Raw genomic sequence first — 15,949 nt, 5'->3', positions numbered from 1 at the left:
TGCAAGGCCCCAGCACAAGCCACAGCTGCCAGCCCTGGCCAATTCACATTATTGCTTCCCACCCCGTGCCCACCGCCCCCGAGTACCTTCTTTGGTCTGTGCGTTGGTGACCAACAGGTCACACTTGGTCGCCTTCAACTTCTTGCGGGCCCTGATCTTGTACTTGAGCTCGCGCAGGGAGATGTGGAGGCCGTTGAAGGTGAGTGCTTCGTAGTCCAGGACGGCGGCGAACTTGTAGTAGACACGGGACGTGCCCATGGCTGGGTGCTGCTGCTCCGCGACAGCGTCTACTGTGGCAAACGGCGCCCTGGCCTCCCCGCTGGGTTTGCCCCACGGCGACAGCAGGAAGGTCCACCGAGGGCTGTGGGGCGAGCGCTGCGGGCTGAGCCCGAGCTCACAGCCCGGGCAGGCGCACAGGAGGGAAAGGCTCCTGCGGCCTCGGCTCGGTCTCTGCTCCCTCTCTGTCCCGCAGCGCTCCCAGGCCCTGCTCAGGCGCCCCTGTCTCAGGGTTCTGTTTGGGGGTTTCCCGGGACACCAACTGTACATCAACTGTAGGGGTCACCAACGGCGCCTCACCTGCAGTCACAGGGGCACCGCGCACCCCTCGCACCTTCCACAGCCCCGTGTGCTGTGACAAAAGGGCCATGTTCTGTCACCCCCCAGGCCTCTCACAGAATGACACAGAATCACAGAACATTAGGGGTAGGAAGGGACCTGCTGAGTTCCAGTTGGAACCCATTGCCCCTTGTCCTATCATTGGTTGCCACTGAGAAGAGCCTGGCTCCATCCTCCTGACACTCACCCTTTATATATTTGTAAACATTAGTAAGGTCACCCCTCTTCTCCAAGCTAAAGAGCCCCAGGTCCCTCAGCCTTTCCTCACACGGCAGATGCTCCACTCCCTCCAGCATCTTGGTGGCTGCACTGGACTCTCTCCAGCAGTTCCCTGTCCTTCTGGAACTGAGGGGCCACAACTGGACACAACATTCCAGGTGTGGTCTCCCCAGGGCAGAGCAGAGGGGCAGGAGAACCTCTCTGACCTACTGACCACCCCCTTCTAACCCACCCCAGGTACCATTGGCTTCCTGGCCACAAGGGCCCAGTGCTGGCTCATGGTCACCCTTCTGTCCCCAGGACCCCAGGTCTCTTTCCCCTACACTGCTCTCTAACAGGTCATTCCCCAACTTATACTGGAACCTGGGGTTGTTCCTGCCCACATTCAAGACTCTACACTTGCCCTTGTTCTATTTCATTAAATGTTTCCCCACCCAACTCTCCAGCCTGTCCAGGTCTCTGATGGCAGCACAGCTTCCAGTGTCAGCCACTCCTCCCAGCTTGGTGTCACCAGCAAACTTGCTGACAGTCACTCTATTCCCTCATCCAAATCACTGATGAATATATCGAATAATATCGGCCCCAGCACTGACCCCCGAGGCACCGCACTGGATCCAGGCCTCAACTGGACTCTGCCCCATTGACCACGACTCTCTGGCTTCTTCCCTTCAGCCAGTTCGCAGTCCACCTCACTGCCCGCTCATCCAGACCGCACTCCCTCAGTTCAGCTGTAAGGATGCTGTGGGAGACTGTGTCAAATGCCTCACTGCTCCATGTCCCTCGTGTCACCCCCCAGGCCTGTCACCACCCGGTCTCCCCTCCTGTCAGCACCAGCCAGGGCAGGACAGCCTGGGGGAGATGTGGCGGGCTTTGCCGTGTGAGGCTCTGGGGGAGATTTGAGGCATTTTCTTGAATAGAGCAGACATTATGTGGAACTGAACTGAATAGGCTTGTGAGGCCTCTGTGACCCAGAAGACAGCAAAACCGCCTCCACATCTTACGTGACTTTGTGCAGCCTTGAGCAAGTGAAGAAGAGTCAGCAAGTCACCAATTTTGTAGATGCTTTTTGCTTAGCACTAGAGCTCAGGCACGTTTGTAACATCAGTCACTTGTGCGTTTGCGGTGCGTGAACAGCAGCTCTTGTCCAGTGACATGCAGTCTGTAAGTGCGTGGACAGGTCAAAAAGATACTGAAGGAGAACTGTAACAAGCAATAAACGGCTTCTCTTGAATTCACATTGGATTGTGTGGAGTCCGTGATTTTCGCCCTCGCAGGGCTCTGCTGCCCGTGCCACTGGGCAACCAAAGGGAGGGGACATCTCAGGGGGTCTGAGTGCACCTTGTTGCATGTATAGAAAGTTCAGTCCCAGAAGCCAATGACCATTTACATTTATCACCATAAACCTATGTCCTGCTCGACCGTAGCGCATTCACAGTTGCTTGAACTCTGGAGAGGAGCAATGAAAACTACGGAACGAACCACTGGCATTAGGAGGTGCCCAGGACAATATTTCTTGCTTTCTCAATCATCACAGTTGCTGCTGCCACTGCCCTAGTGCATGAGATCAGGCCTTGAATTATGAGGTCTAGTGCTGCTGAGTAATATGCCATGGCTCGCAGACATTTCTGGGCTAACTGGCTATTCCTTCTGTTCATCTGAATAGAATAGAATAGAATAGAAAGGGTTTGTTACAGTCTATCAGGGCTAACAAGGGAGCGTCCACGACTTCTTGGTTTAGATCTTCAAATGCCTTTTGGGTTTTCGTTCCTCTATATCTAGGGGATAGTTATTCTTGCTATTTGTGTCAGTTTGTTTCTCCTGTTAATACTGATTTGGAAGCAAAGATTTTAATTTTGTAGCCTTGCTTATAAGCCTGTGGTGGAGTATGGATTGTACATATTAATTCAATAACTCAACTATAGCCACAGTCCAAAGTACAACAGAGGAGGCAAATAAGCAGCAGGAACAGAAGGATGGATAGAAAAGTAAAATAGAGGAAGAAGGACACGGGAGAGAGAAAGATAAGGAAAAGGAGCAGGACACACATGGTCAGAGAAACACAAAGGGAGAAGGACAGGGTGACACAGAACGAGAAAAAGGGTCAGGCAGCAGGACAAAGGGAAAGAGGAAACAACAAGAGACAGGGAGCAGGACACAGATGGAGGCAGAAAAGCCTGGGCTGGGCAGCAGGACCGAGATGAGCAAAAACCCAGCACTGGGCTGCAGAACAAAGATGAGAGAAACGACAGCGACAGGGAGCAGGACAGAGTGACAGAGAGAGAGGAAAAACTGAAGTGGGAGCAGGAGAGAAGAGCAGGAAGGATGGGGGAGAAACAGAGAGGGAATGAGAGGGGCAGGGAGCAGCAGAGCTGGAGCAAGAAGGGTAAAGAGATGGGCAGCAGCACAAATGGAAGGAGAAACAAAGATGGGCAGGAAGCAGGACCAAGGGATGGAAGAAGAGAAGAACAGTCATGGGCTGCAGGCCTGAGATGGAGGAATTCAAAAAGACTCAGGGAGCAGGACAGAGTGACAGAGAAAGAGCAAAGAACAGTGGGCAGGACAGAACTGAAGGATAAAACACAACTGTGGTGGCAGTGGGAGAGATGGAGAAAGGAAAAACAGAGCAAGAGAGAGAGGAAAGAAGGGGCAGCAGCTGGGCAGGGGGATATAGCGAGAAGGAAGGGAGGAAGGAAGGGAGGAAGGAAGGGAGGAAGGAAGGGAGGAAGGAAGGGAGGGAGGGGGGAAGGGGGGAAGGGAGGAAGGGGGGAAGGGAGGAAGGGAGGAAGGGAGGAAGGGAGGGAGGGAGGGAGGGAGGGAGGAAGGGAGGGAGGGAGGGAGGGAGGGAGGGAGGGAGGGAGGGAGGGAGGAAGGAAGGAAGGAAGGAAGGAAGGAAGGAAGGAAGGAAGGAAGGAAGGAAAGAAGGAAGGAAGGAAGGAAGGAAGGAAGGAAGGAAGGAAGGAAGGAAGGAAGGAAGGAAGGAAGGAAGGAAGGAAGGAAGGAAGGAAGGAAGGAAGGAAGGAAGGAAGGAAGGAAGGAAGGAAGGAAGATGAACAGGCAGATAGTGACAAAGAACAGGGAAGAGGCCAGACAGACTGTGGTAAACAGAGAGGGCTGTACATCAGGACACAGAGACAGAGAAGGAAAAAACTGCGATGGGCTGAAGGACAGAGAGAGACGGAAAAAAAGAGGCACAGGGAGCAGGAAACAGGGGCAATGACGAAAGGTAGGATGACAAAGAGAGACAGGGACTTGCAGAAAAGAGAAAGGAGGGACAGCCAGCAGAGCACAATCATGGAGAGGAATAGCGGTACAGGGAAGAGAAAACATACTCAGAGGGAAAGGCCGGGGGGAAGGGGCGGGTAAGGAGTGAGAAGCACAAGAGGGGCGACGCGGCCCCAGGGCCCGGGACTCACTGGAGCTCTGACTCTCTGCACTGCCAGGCAGATGTTACTGTTGGGGCACTGCTCCATCTGCTGGTCTGTCCTTTCCTGTCCTCCCTTCCTTTTCTGCAGCCCCAGTCGCTTGCCCGTCCCGCACCTGAGAGAACACACGGGTGTCCGGCACCTGCGGGAACGGCGGCCGGAGCAGCCCCAGCCCGGCTCTGCTGCCGGGACAGGCCGCGCTGTGGCTGTGGCACCGGGCAGGGACGTGCTGGGCCGGGACAGCTGCAGGGGGTGGGCTGGGGCGGCTCCGGAGCTCTGGGATCGGGTGCCGGTGCCTGTGACCCCCAGGGCTGGGCCCGGCCCCACCTCACCCGGCAGCGGCTGCAGCAGAAACTGCGTGTCCAGCAGAAAATGGCGCCGGCAGCCCCGTGCCCGGGCCTGGAGCTGCCAGCACGGCCCGGGGCGCCCCTCTGCTGTCTGACCCTGCGGGGACACCGGCCCGGCCCGGCCCCTCATGGCCCTGCCCGGGGCTGCCCCGCTCCCAGAGCCCCGGGGAGCCGGGACGAGCAGGAGGGGAGCGGGACAGAGCGGGAGGGACCGGCGGGGCAGGGTGAGGGGTGGCGGGAGAGGGACAGAGGGACGAGAACAGGGGGATGTGAGCCGGGAGCGGAGGAAGGAAAATCCTGGTGAGGAGCGGCACAAGACGCAGCGGGAAGAGCTGGAGGGGTCGGGGACAGGGGGTTGTGCTGGGTGACCCTGGCTGGACCCCAGACCCACCCACGTGCTCCGGGACGGGTCCTGGCCCTGACCCCAGGGTTTGTGCAGCCATGTTCAGCCTCCTCCACCAGGTCCCCCAACCACAACCCACCCCTGGCACTGCCCCATGTCCTGAGAACCTCATGTCCGTCTGTCCAGCCCTCCAGGGATGGTGACTCCAGCACTGCCCTGGGAAGCCTGTTCAATGCCCCACAGCCCTTTGGGGAAGAAATTGTTCCCCACATCCAACCTCAACCTCCCCTGGCACAACTTGAGGCCGTTTCCTCTGCTCCTGGCGCTTGTTCCTGGGGAGCAGAGCCCGACCCCCCTGGCTCCAAGCTCCTTTCAGGCAGTTCAGAGATCAGAAGGTCTCCCCTCAGCTCCTGTTCTCCAGCTGAACCCCCCAGGCCCCTCAGCCGCTCCCATCACACTTGTGCTCCAGCCCCTCACCAGCTCCGTTCCCTTCTCTCCACTCGCTCCAGCACCTCAAGGCCCTTGTTGGCGTGAGGGGAACAAAACTGACCCCAGGATTCGAGGTTTGGCCTCCCCAGTGCCCAGCACAGGGACGGTCACTGCCCTGGGCCTGCTGGCCACACTATTCCTGATACAAGCCAGGATGCTGGTGGCCTTTTTGGCCACCTGGGCACACGCTGGCTCATGTTCAGCCACAGTCACCAACACCGCCAGGTCCTTTTCCTCCGGGCACTTTCCAGCTGCTCTTCCCCAGCCTGCAGCGTTCATGGGGTTGTTGTGACCCAAGTGCAGGACCTGGCCCTTGCCCTTGTTGAACCTCAGACAATTGTCTCAGCCCATCGACCCAGCCGGTCCAGATCCCTCTGTGTGTCCTTCCCACCCTCCAGCACATCAACACCCCACCCAACCTGGTGTCATCTCCAAACTTACTGAGGGTGCACTCAGTCACGGCCTGGCAGGCTCTGCCAGGCCTTGTCGGGCTCTGTTGGGCCTTGTCAGGCTCTGTAAAGCCCTGTGGGGCCTTGTCGGGCTCTGTCCAGGCCTGTCAGACCCTGTCGGGCTCTGTATGGCTCTGTAGGGCTCTGATGGGCCATGTCTGGCTTTGTTAGACTTTGCCGGGACCTGTCAGGCTCTGATGGACTCTGTCATGCCCTTTCAGGCTTTGTTAGGCCCGGTTGGGCTCTGTTGGGCCCTGCTGGGCTTTATTGCGCCCTGTTGGACTCTGTCAGGTGATGTCGGGCCCTGTTGGGCTTCGTCAGGCTCTGTCACATCCTTTCAGTCTTTACCGGGTCTGTCGGGCTCTGTCAAGCCCTATCGGGCCAGGCTGAGGCCTGTCAGGCTCTGTCGCGCTCCGTCACGCTCCGTCAGGCTGCCAACAGTCATCCTCACAGAGCCGCTCCTGGCCTGTTCTACAGCACTTTCTCTGGAGGGAGAGTTTCAGGTTTGGCTGCTGACCCCGTGTGCACCAGCGGGCAGCGGGGCAAGAGCCGCAGGCACCCACAGCACTGCCCATGGGAGCACAGGCTCCCAGCTCAGCCAGCCTGGGTGGCACAGGCTGCTCCGCACAGGAGGAGGAGAGCTGGGACGCGGTGCTGTAGTGCTCAGCCAGGCAGCCTGGAACAATGGACAAAACCTCTCCTGCCTGCTTCTCGCATCCTTCAGTCGCAGCTGCAGAGCAGAGCTGTGATAAGACTGGCTTTGTGGTCTGTGCTTCGTGTCATCTGCCGTGCCCTGAGAAACCTCGCAAGTCAGACTCCATGCTGGCCTTAACAGGCTCTGCTGTATTCAGGCGGGGGCATCCCAAGCAAGCCCAAGGACAACCCTCTGCACCTCCCGTCTGGCCAGCACGTCCCCATCCTGGTGCACGAAAGCCTTGTTGACAGCCCCGGCTGGGAAACCAGGCTGATGCTGGGACAAAGGGGTCCCTCCCCGAGTGCAGGTCTGACAGCTTCTCTCACAGACCCAGCCCTGCTCCCAGCCCTGTGCCTGATACCCCAACTCAAACAGCCTAAACAGCCAAGGACTCACTGCTTTGGACCAAAAGAGACTTGTTCTTTACTCTACAAAGTCATCATCTGATGAACAGTATCCCTTCTGGTACTGGTAACAGGGACACCAGAAGGGCTGAGGCTCAGGGGAGTCCAGAGAAATCCAGGGCTCCGGTGAGGAGGCACCACGAGGGAGAGAGCAGTTGGGAATGGGCAGAGCTGAGGCGTCTGCGCTCATGTTCCTGTACAGCTGGGCGAGCTCGGCCGCAAAGATCCACGAGGATGGGCTGGAGCTGTTGCAGAAAAGCTCGCTTTCTTGGGCAATCTCTCCCTTTTCTGTTTCTTCTGCTGACTCTGCTTGGCCTTGATCTTCAGTTTGATCTTCCCTTTCCCAGGCAGAGGCAGCGTCGACTTGTTCTGGTGCTGCTTCACCTCCCTGGGTCCTTCTGTAGGAATGAGTTTCAGGAAAAGACTACTCATTGACAGGAATTAAGAAGCCACTTAAACGTCTCAGAGCAGAAATCTCAGCAGAGTCCGGCCAGCAGCTGCCTGGGCTCTCCAGCACGCTCTGACTGCAAACAGTTCATTGCCAGCTGCAGCAATGCACAGCTCTGGGGAAAAGCAGCTCACGGGGCTCTCTTCCTCAGCCGGGAAATGACGATGCAAGCCGCCACTACACCAAACAGCGGCACAGCCAGGACTGCTGCGATCACAGGGATGTAGTGCTCGCGCAGACCCTCCTGACCGGCAGCCTCAGCCTTTTCCCCAGCGCCCGCCCTTGCGGGAGAGGAGACAATGCCACACGTCACTGTGCTCTGTGCTGCGGGCAATCATCTCACACGACGCTTCACACGCCCAAGAGAGGCTTTTTTCAGTGGTTGGTGCCACCCGATGCCCACGCTGGGAGAAGGCTGCCCCAAGACAGTGCACTGGTTGTAGCCCTCAGATGGGTAAGGCTGTAGCCCTCGAACGTCCTCCTTCCCCGAGAGGCAAAGTTCCTAAATTCCTGGCAAAGGGCTGTGGTGGTACGTGAGCAACCTCTACCCACCTACAGAGACATCTATGAACGTCTCTCCGGCACACTGCTGGCAATAACCTCCAGACACCAGAGCTGACCCTTGTCCTCAGAGAGCCGCTCCTGCCTTCTTTGACAACCCTTCTCTGCACCAACACTCCCGGCTTTGGCTGCTGAGAGCATGTGCGAGAGCTGGGGTAGAGTCCGCAGGCACACAGTCATTGTCACTGGTGACACCAGGTGACCACGGGGCAGCAACTACCTGGCATGCCAGTGGCTGCCATTGTCTCCGATTCTTCATCTGACACTGGCACGGTTTGACTGCTTCCCCTCGGAAAGGTCTTCTGCTCAGTCTCATGGTCCATCTCTTTAGAAAGAAAGCAGGACGGTTTCATGAGCAGTAACTTCCTCATCAGGAACACTGCACTTCAGGAGCCAATACTCTCCAAACACCGTAATAAAGTTTAGAAAAAAAGCCTGGGCTTTTGGGAGTGCATCTAGTCCAATCAATGTGTCATTCAGAGCCCCCGGGCACAGCACTGAGCCGGACCCACACACTGCTCTGCTGCGGGCCCCAGCATCGGCCGACAAAGGAGCAAGCTAAATTGTACAGGAGCGGAAAACTAACATGGAAATGCTCGTTCCTTCAGGGGACATACCCGTGGGATCCTCCTGAGGCTCTTGGACAGGCTCCAGCTGAGAAGTCAAGTAGCTGCTGCCTACAGGGACAGCTGCAATCAAACAGAAATGATTGTTTCCCAGAAATCAATCTCCAAAAGTTGCATAGAAAGACTGAATAAAAAAGCCAATTTCAAGTGCCTTTACTTGCTACCATTTTTGTCAGGAAGAAAGCAGCTCCGTTCCCTTCTCTCCACTTGCTCCAGCACCTCAAGCCTTTCCTGTAGTGAGGGGCCCAAAACTGACCCCAGGATTCGCGGTTTGGCCTCCCCATTGTTATAGATTGCATAACTAAAGTAAATTTTCTAATCACACCACGAATATGTTAGTAGTTGACAATACACTGAGTTGTGTAAATGTTAAACCGCCATAGTTTGCCACATTCTGTTTTTGCAAGTTTTGGCGGGAAGGATGTTGTACACCCTGCTTTGCAAGTTTTGGCGGGAAAGATGTGTGCTTATGGGGAGGGGGGATGTGCTTCGCTGTGCGGGGAAGACTGCTTGACAGCATAGCAACCCATCTGACCAGTCAGGAAGAAAATCAGGGCCGTGTACTCACAGACTGGATATTAACACTTTTTTTTTCTGTAACCAATTTGTGTGCCTTTGGTTGGAGCAGTGACTCCCGGCCATCCAGCGCTGTTTTGCTCATTTATCTTTAATAAAATTATTCTAAATTTCTTTGACTCATATTTGTCTATAACACCAGTGCCCAGCACAGGGACGGTCACTGCTCTGTCCTGCTGGCCACACTAATCCTGATACAAGCCAGGATGCTGGTGGCCTTCTTGGCCACCTGGGCACACGCTGGCTCATATTCAGCCATTGTCACCAACACCCCCAGGTCCTTTTCCTCCGGGCACTTTCCAGCCGCTCTTCCCCAGCCTGCAGCGTTCATGGGGTTGTTGTGACCCAAGTGCAGGACCCGGCCCTTGGCCTTGTTGAACCTCAGACAATTGTCTCAGCCCATCGACCCAGCTGGTCCAAATCACTCTGTGTGGCCTACCTACCCATCCCAAGCAAGCTCAAGGATGTGAAAAATGCAGTTGTGATTCGTGCTAAGATGTTCAATGTTTACAGATATAACCAAATGAGGCACGGACTCTGAACCTGGAAAAAGGAAAAAGGTGGTTCAGTTCTATGTAAAAAGTTATGAAACTTGTTTATGAAGTTATATTGATAGAGGGGACTAACATTTTAAGGGTTAAGCAACTACATAATAAGGGCCAACTAACAAGCTAACATTTTAAGCCACATAATTAATATCTAGGTTAGAGCTGTATATAACCAATTGTGCTAAAAAAAGCAGGACTTCATCGAATGCCAAGATAAGAAGTTTTACAGCACCAGCTGCAACCTTGAGGAGACAAGACAGCCAAGATTTACAGCAAAAAGGGGATGTCAGTCTGGTTTCAGTCGGTTTGGTAGCTCGGGTTCCAGCCAATTCCTTATAATGAGCCAAAGGTACAAAGTCCACTGTGACGAAGCTGAAGGAGCCTTCATCCAAAGACCCCCAAGGACCCCTCCTCAAAATCACCAAGTGACACTGCACAGGTGCAACAGGGGAGGGTCAAGGAGGGGCTATGGAAATGGTTATCTGAGACTCACTTTATGAATATGTTCCTGGGGTCATTATGAATATGTAACACCTTACTGTATTTAAGCACACTTCTTGTTGTTAAAGGGTATGCGTGTTGGGTGGAGCAAATCCCCCGCGCACCCAGCGCTGTTTTGCTTATGCTCTCATGAACACGTTTAAAGAATACAATTAAGGAATTGGATTAAACGTTGCTCATCCATAGAAAAAGCGTTAGTTATTTATTTCAATTGGTGACCTCGACGTGATCACCCTGGATAGCTCTGTGTTACCTCAGGTTCAAGGGAGGTGCCCCACTTTAATAGTGGCCCTTGAACTCAGGTGTGCGGAGAGCTACCAACGTTATCCAAAATTAATGCATAAGCAAAAGAATTGAGAAGAATTGAGCTCACTCCCCCTGAATACTGCAGTTTACCCATAATCCTGAGTGAACGAAGGTCCCAACGGGAAAAGTGGACTGTAAGTGCCGCTGCCTTGGGTAGGTCCTGATGGGAAAAGTGGACTGTAAGTACCGCCGGGTCGGCAGTGGGATTGTGTGACTGGTGTTGGCTGAGACGCCACCTGGTTGCGAAGTGAGTGCGGAGTCCTAAGTGCGGTTCCAACACCCTGCAAGGGGCTTGGCCACTGGTGGGACAAAGCGAGTGAAGCACTCTCTCTGTGTTGTGGGTTCGATCCCCCTGTTGTAAGCTGGTTGTAGTGGGTTCGATCCCCACGTTGTGAGTCAGGTTTCGTGGGTTTGAGGTTCCCACAAGAGGTCGAAGTGGAGCGACCTGCTGGAGGTACCCCCTGACAGTCCCTTGAGGTGGGGGGGTCATGTTAGAGTTTTGGACCCCCCAACAGTCCTTTGGAGGAGGTCATGCTAGAATTCTGGGATGAAGAGAAGTTCACCCAAGGAAAAAGCAAAGGATAAATGGACTCAAGGAGTGGGCCCCCCAGTTTGTAACGAAATCCTGTGGAGATATAAGAAAGAAACTAAAAAAACTCGAAGAGATAAGGAGAAACCAAGAGTTAACTCATCCCTCATCCCACCTGTTGGGACGGGACAGTTTATTGGGTGTCAGAAGTGGGATATTCTGTGAGAAGCACTTTGGGGGGATAGGAGCCAGAGGCTCTAAAGGAGGACTGATCGGTCTGTGCCGCGTTCTCCAGCAGTGGGTCATGGCACCCCGAGTAAAACCAGGCCTGGACTGCTCCCTGATGTTGAGTTTACTGAAAGATTATAGGGCTTGCTGGACTCCTGAGGGTCTTAGGTGGGCTTCTGGACATTGGTTGTCTCCAGATATTGTAACTGAGCAAATAAGGGACTTGGCAAAAGAAAACAGATTTGAAATCTCTGCTGTTCTGGAAGCAGCTTTGATAGCTGCCCTGAAAGACAAGCAAACTGAGCAAGAGATCATTAAATCACTGTAGACAGATTTACAAGTAGAATGGTTTGAACTTCAGCAAGCGGAGAGAGAATTGGCTGATAAGAAATGAATCACAGAAAAACTTGCAGAGCAGTCTGCCAGACGCCTTTTGGTACTGGCTTTTTTTCTTCGTGGGTATCTGTTTGAATGTGTTGCAGTTTCGTAAGTCTTTGCCTGTTGTATGGTATAGTAAGATCACAGACTGACCCAAAATGTACATTTTGTGACAATGAGCAATTTGGCTCTTGACTGTGTGAATGTGGTGATGAGGTTTTGTGTGTGATAGCCATTATTTTTCTTTCTAGCATGCTGGCTTTATTCCAGCATCCAGACTTGTGCAGCTCTGTGACAGGCTGTGTCTCATCTCGGTGTACTAAATTTGGCTCTTTTGTATGCGCACCGGATAAAGAATCCTGTTTTTGGGATAACAGTTGTAGCACCCCAGATGGGACACTGATAAAAGCCTTGCCCAGTCCAGCTCACTGCGGCGGGGGCCGGGTGCCGATGGGGCTCCAGCCGCACTGCCCTGCTTTGTCAGGAGCCCCAGCGGTGCCTCCACCTGCTGAGCAGTGAGAGGTTCAAAGGTGCAATGCAAACATTGAGATATTGTCTTGAAGAAGTGTAATTGTGATCTGTTCGCAGATTGGAACCTGGTTTCTGGTTTGTGTGTCTGAGCTCAGTATTTTACTTTGCATGTTTATATTTGGTACCAAAAGAATTTGTTTGGGAGATAATTACGAAATGAGAACCGGTTCCATTACTAAAGTAGCACCTTGCTCCCCCTTAAGATGCATCTGTACACATGAGAGTAAATTAGTAGGGAAAGTGATTTGAATGTGAAATTCTGGGTTAGCTGTATTGCAGTTAATGCTGTTCTGTGGACAGGCTGATTTGGATCTAAAATTAATGTAAGGGATTGATGCTTAATATGCTGTTTATTGACATCTGTAAGAAATTACAAAAGGAAGGAGCTGAGGGATGTAAGTATTGCTCAGCTAATTGAAATTGCATATAAAGATTATAGTGGCAGGAATGAAATGAAGAGAGAAAAAGGGCCAGAGGAGCTCAAGCCCGTGCCCGTGTGAAAAGCTGAGTGGCTGCTAAAGTGGTGAAAAAAAAAAGGGGGGGGGGGGGGGCGGGATGGGCGGCTGCTGTAGCGGGAGCTCAGCTCCTCTCCTCCGGGCTCCGCCCGCGGGGCACGGAGCGGGGGGGCAGCCCCGCCTGGCCCGTTCCTGCCGGGCTGCTCGGTTGTGTGAAAGCGCACACAGCACCCGGGTTGCTCTTAGACATCCACCCTTTGACCCGGGTTCAGAAATAGGAATTCGGCCAGCAATAGAGAAATTCCTGCAAATAGGGTTATTCAAGGAATGTGAGTCCAGTTATAACACCCCTGTGTTGCCTGTCTGCAAGCCAGACAGGTCATATTGGGTGGTTCAGGACTTATGAGCTATAAACAAAATAGCTGAGGACCTCTACCCAGTGGTAGCAGACCCATACACCCTTCTGAGAGTATTAACACCTGGTTTGACTTGGTTTATCATTTTAGATTTAAAAGATGCTTTCTTTTGCCTCCCTCTCCATGAAGCTAGCCAGACAATATTTGCATTTGAATGAAAGAACCCTAAAAATCAATGTAAAACCCAGCTCACATAGACAGTGTTGCCACAAAGATTCACAAATAGTCTGACAACATTTGGAAATCAGCTTGCTAAAGATTCTGAATCCTGGAAAGCCCCGTCTGATGAGGGGCAGATGCTACAATATGTGGATGACATTTTAATCGCTACTAGAACCAAGGAGGCTGCGTGACCTGGACCCTATGGACCAGAAACAGCTGCAATGGAATAAGGAAGCCACACAAACCTTTAAAGAACTTAAACAGGCTTCAATGTCAGCCCCTGCTCTAGGACTCCCAGATGTGAGTAAACCATTTTTCCTATTCTCTCACGAGAAACAGGGAATAGCCTTGGGTACATTGGCACAGGATCTTGGCCCATATTGATGAGTAGTGGCCTATTTCTCCAGACAGTGGTAACTTTGGAGAACCAGTTCATCATGGCTGCCTGGAGACCATCGAAGCAACATAATACAATCGACCAGATCTAAAAGACATTCCTATTGAAAACTCTGAAAATGGAAGCAGCTAACCGTGAGGGTTGTGCATGTGCACAGAGCAATTTGGAAAGAAAAGGGACTTTTGAACTCTCAAGGCAAGCATATCAAACATGCGGAGGAGGTATTGAAACTACCGGAAGCAGTTCAACTTCCTGAGAAAACGGCAATCATGCACATTAAGGCACACCAGAAAGTGAGCTTGGAGTAATTTTATTTATGTGTATGTGAAGTCTTTTGCAGAGAACTTTGGAACCAGAATAGGAAGGTCAGTTTCGGGACCTCCTAATAGCCTTCACTGCTACCAATATTAAAGAACAGAATGCCAGGATTCACCGTTCTAGAGTGAAGAAAGCCTGCGAAACACCATGGAGGGTAACCCGGGTGCAACCTGGAAAACTGGATTTTTCACAATCACGTTTTAGTCCTTCTGGGTGAGCAGCCTGGGTGGTGCTTCCCGCATTGGGAAGAAGAAGCCCCAAAGAACAAAACAAGTAGAATTTTTGGTAGATATGGGGGCAACACTAATGAAAACCTGGAAAGAAGAAACTCCAGCCCCACGATGGGAGGGGCCTTTTCTTGTTTTGTTAGCTACAGAACCAGCTGTTCGGAGTGCAGAGAAAGGATGGACACACGTCTCCCGAGTTAAAGGACCACTGATGGAAGAAAGAACCTGGAAAGGAACTCAGGAACCGGAGGAAGTGAAGTTGAAATTGACACGGGATTGATGATGTAACTACTATTAGTATTACTAATGTGAATGCCCAGTATAAACGAAAATGAGAACGGTTTAAGAGTTAAATGTGTTGAACCGAGTTTTATATGTAATTCTCTTTTTATATTCGATGTTTAGGTTGTAAATGGACTGTGGTATAAGCATATCCACAAAGGGAACTTACCAACAGGATTGCGTAAGAAATGTCTAAGAATAGAAGATAAGGAAACCAGAGCTAGGTTGAGGATTCCAGTCACCACTGGAAGAACAGAAAAAGAATAGCGAAGAATGGTGGGAGGTATTTACTGAAGGGGTGAATGATAATTTAGAGTCCACCAGTGATGAGAAGAACAGAGTGTAGAAGGAGAAATCAAATTCCGTGTTGCTCCTGTTGTTCCTGGGAAGTGACGGCCAAGAGTTGGGATACAATAAAAAGTCGCCACGCTAACGGCACAAATAGAAAAGGCGGGGACATGGCCCTTGCTGCCGAGAAGATGACGAACTCGGCTGCGGCTGCAACCTGGTCAGCCAGAGAGACAGAGGGTGTGGAAACCTGGACCTGATCCTCTTGCTAGGAGTGGTGACTTATTGTTCCCAACTTAGCCTGGCCAATCCCTGTACCAAGTGCTACGAGCGTGTGAGAATAGGAGGACTAACCCAATATGTTCTAAATTATCACACTCATATTAATTCTGGATGTTATGAGAGAACAAAATTGGAGAAGTGTGAGATCCAAGGGCAGACATTAACCAAGGGTAGCAAGTAACCCAGGGAAAGGTGGACTCGGTGTAGGCTCTGTCTCCTGCCCTAGGGGAGAACAGAATACCTGTTTTACAACAGCTGGTATGTGGGGCTATTCAGATGGAGGGGGAGTGCAAGACGAAACTTGAAACAGAGAGGAGTTTAATAAATGCCCCATAGGAGGAATGCAAACTTGGAAAGATGATGAATGGCCTGCACAAAGAATAACTGAACACTATGATCCAGCCACCTGGGCCCAAGATGGAAGCTGGGGATACCGTACTCCAGTATATATGCTAAACTGAATTACTTAGTTGCAAGCAGTGGTTGAAATAATAAGCAACCGGACAGCTGAGGCACTGAATCTCATAGCGAGACAATTGTCTCAGACCAGAGCTGCAGCGTACCAACATCGGCAGCCTTAGATTGTCTTTTAGCTGAAGAAGGGGGTGTCTGTGGGAAACTGAATACTTCAGAGTGTTGTTTGGAAAGAGATGACAATGGGGAAGCCATAATGAAAATAACAGAGGAGATAAAAGGAGTTGCACATGTACCAGTAGGGAAATGGAATTCCATACTTACTAGCCATTGGTGGGAGAACTTATTTAGGGGAACCTGTTGGAAGAAAATAGGGTTCATGATAGTATGTGCATTTCTGGGTTTCCTGTTTGTGCCATGTATGATCCCGTGCTTTATTCGGTTAATATATTCAGTAGTCCAAGGCATGCAAATCTCAGCCATGCCTATAGATC

Source organism: Patagioenas fasciata, chromosome 15 (genome assembly GCF_037038585.1).
Source record: "Patagioenas fasciata isolate bPatFas1 chromosome 15, bPatFas1.hap1, whole genome shotgun sequence".
Lineage (NCBI taxonomy): Eukaryota > Metazoa > Chordata > Aves > Columbiformes > Columbidae > Patagioenas > Patagioenas fasciata.
The sequence above is the reverse complement of the archived record's forward strand: the minus strand, read 5'-3'. Positions refer to the sequence as shown.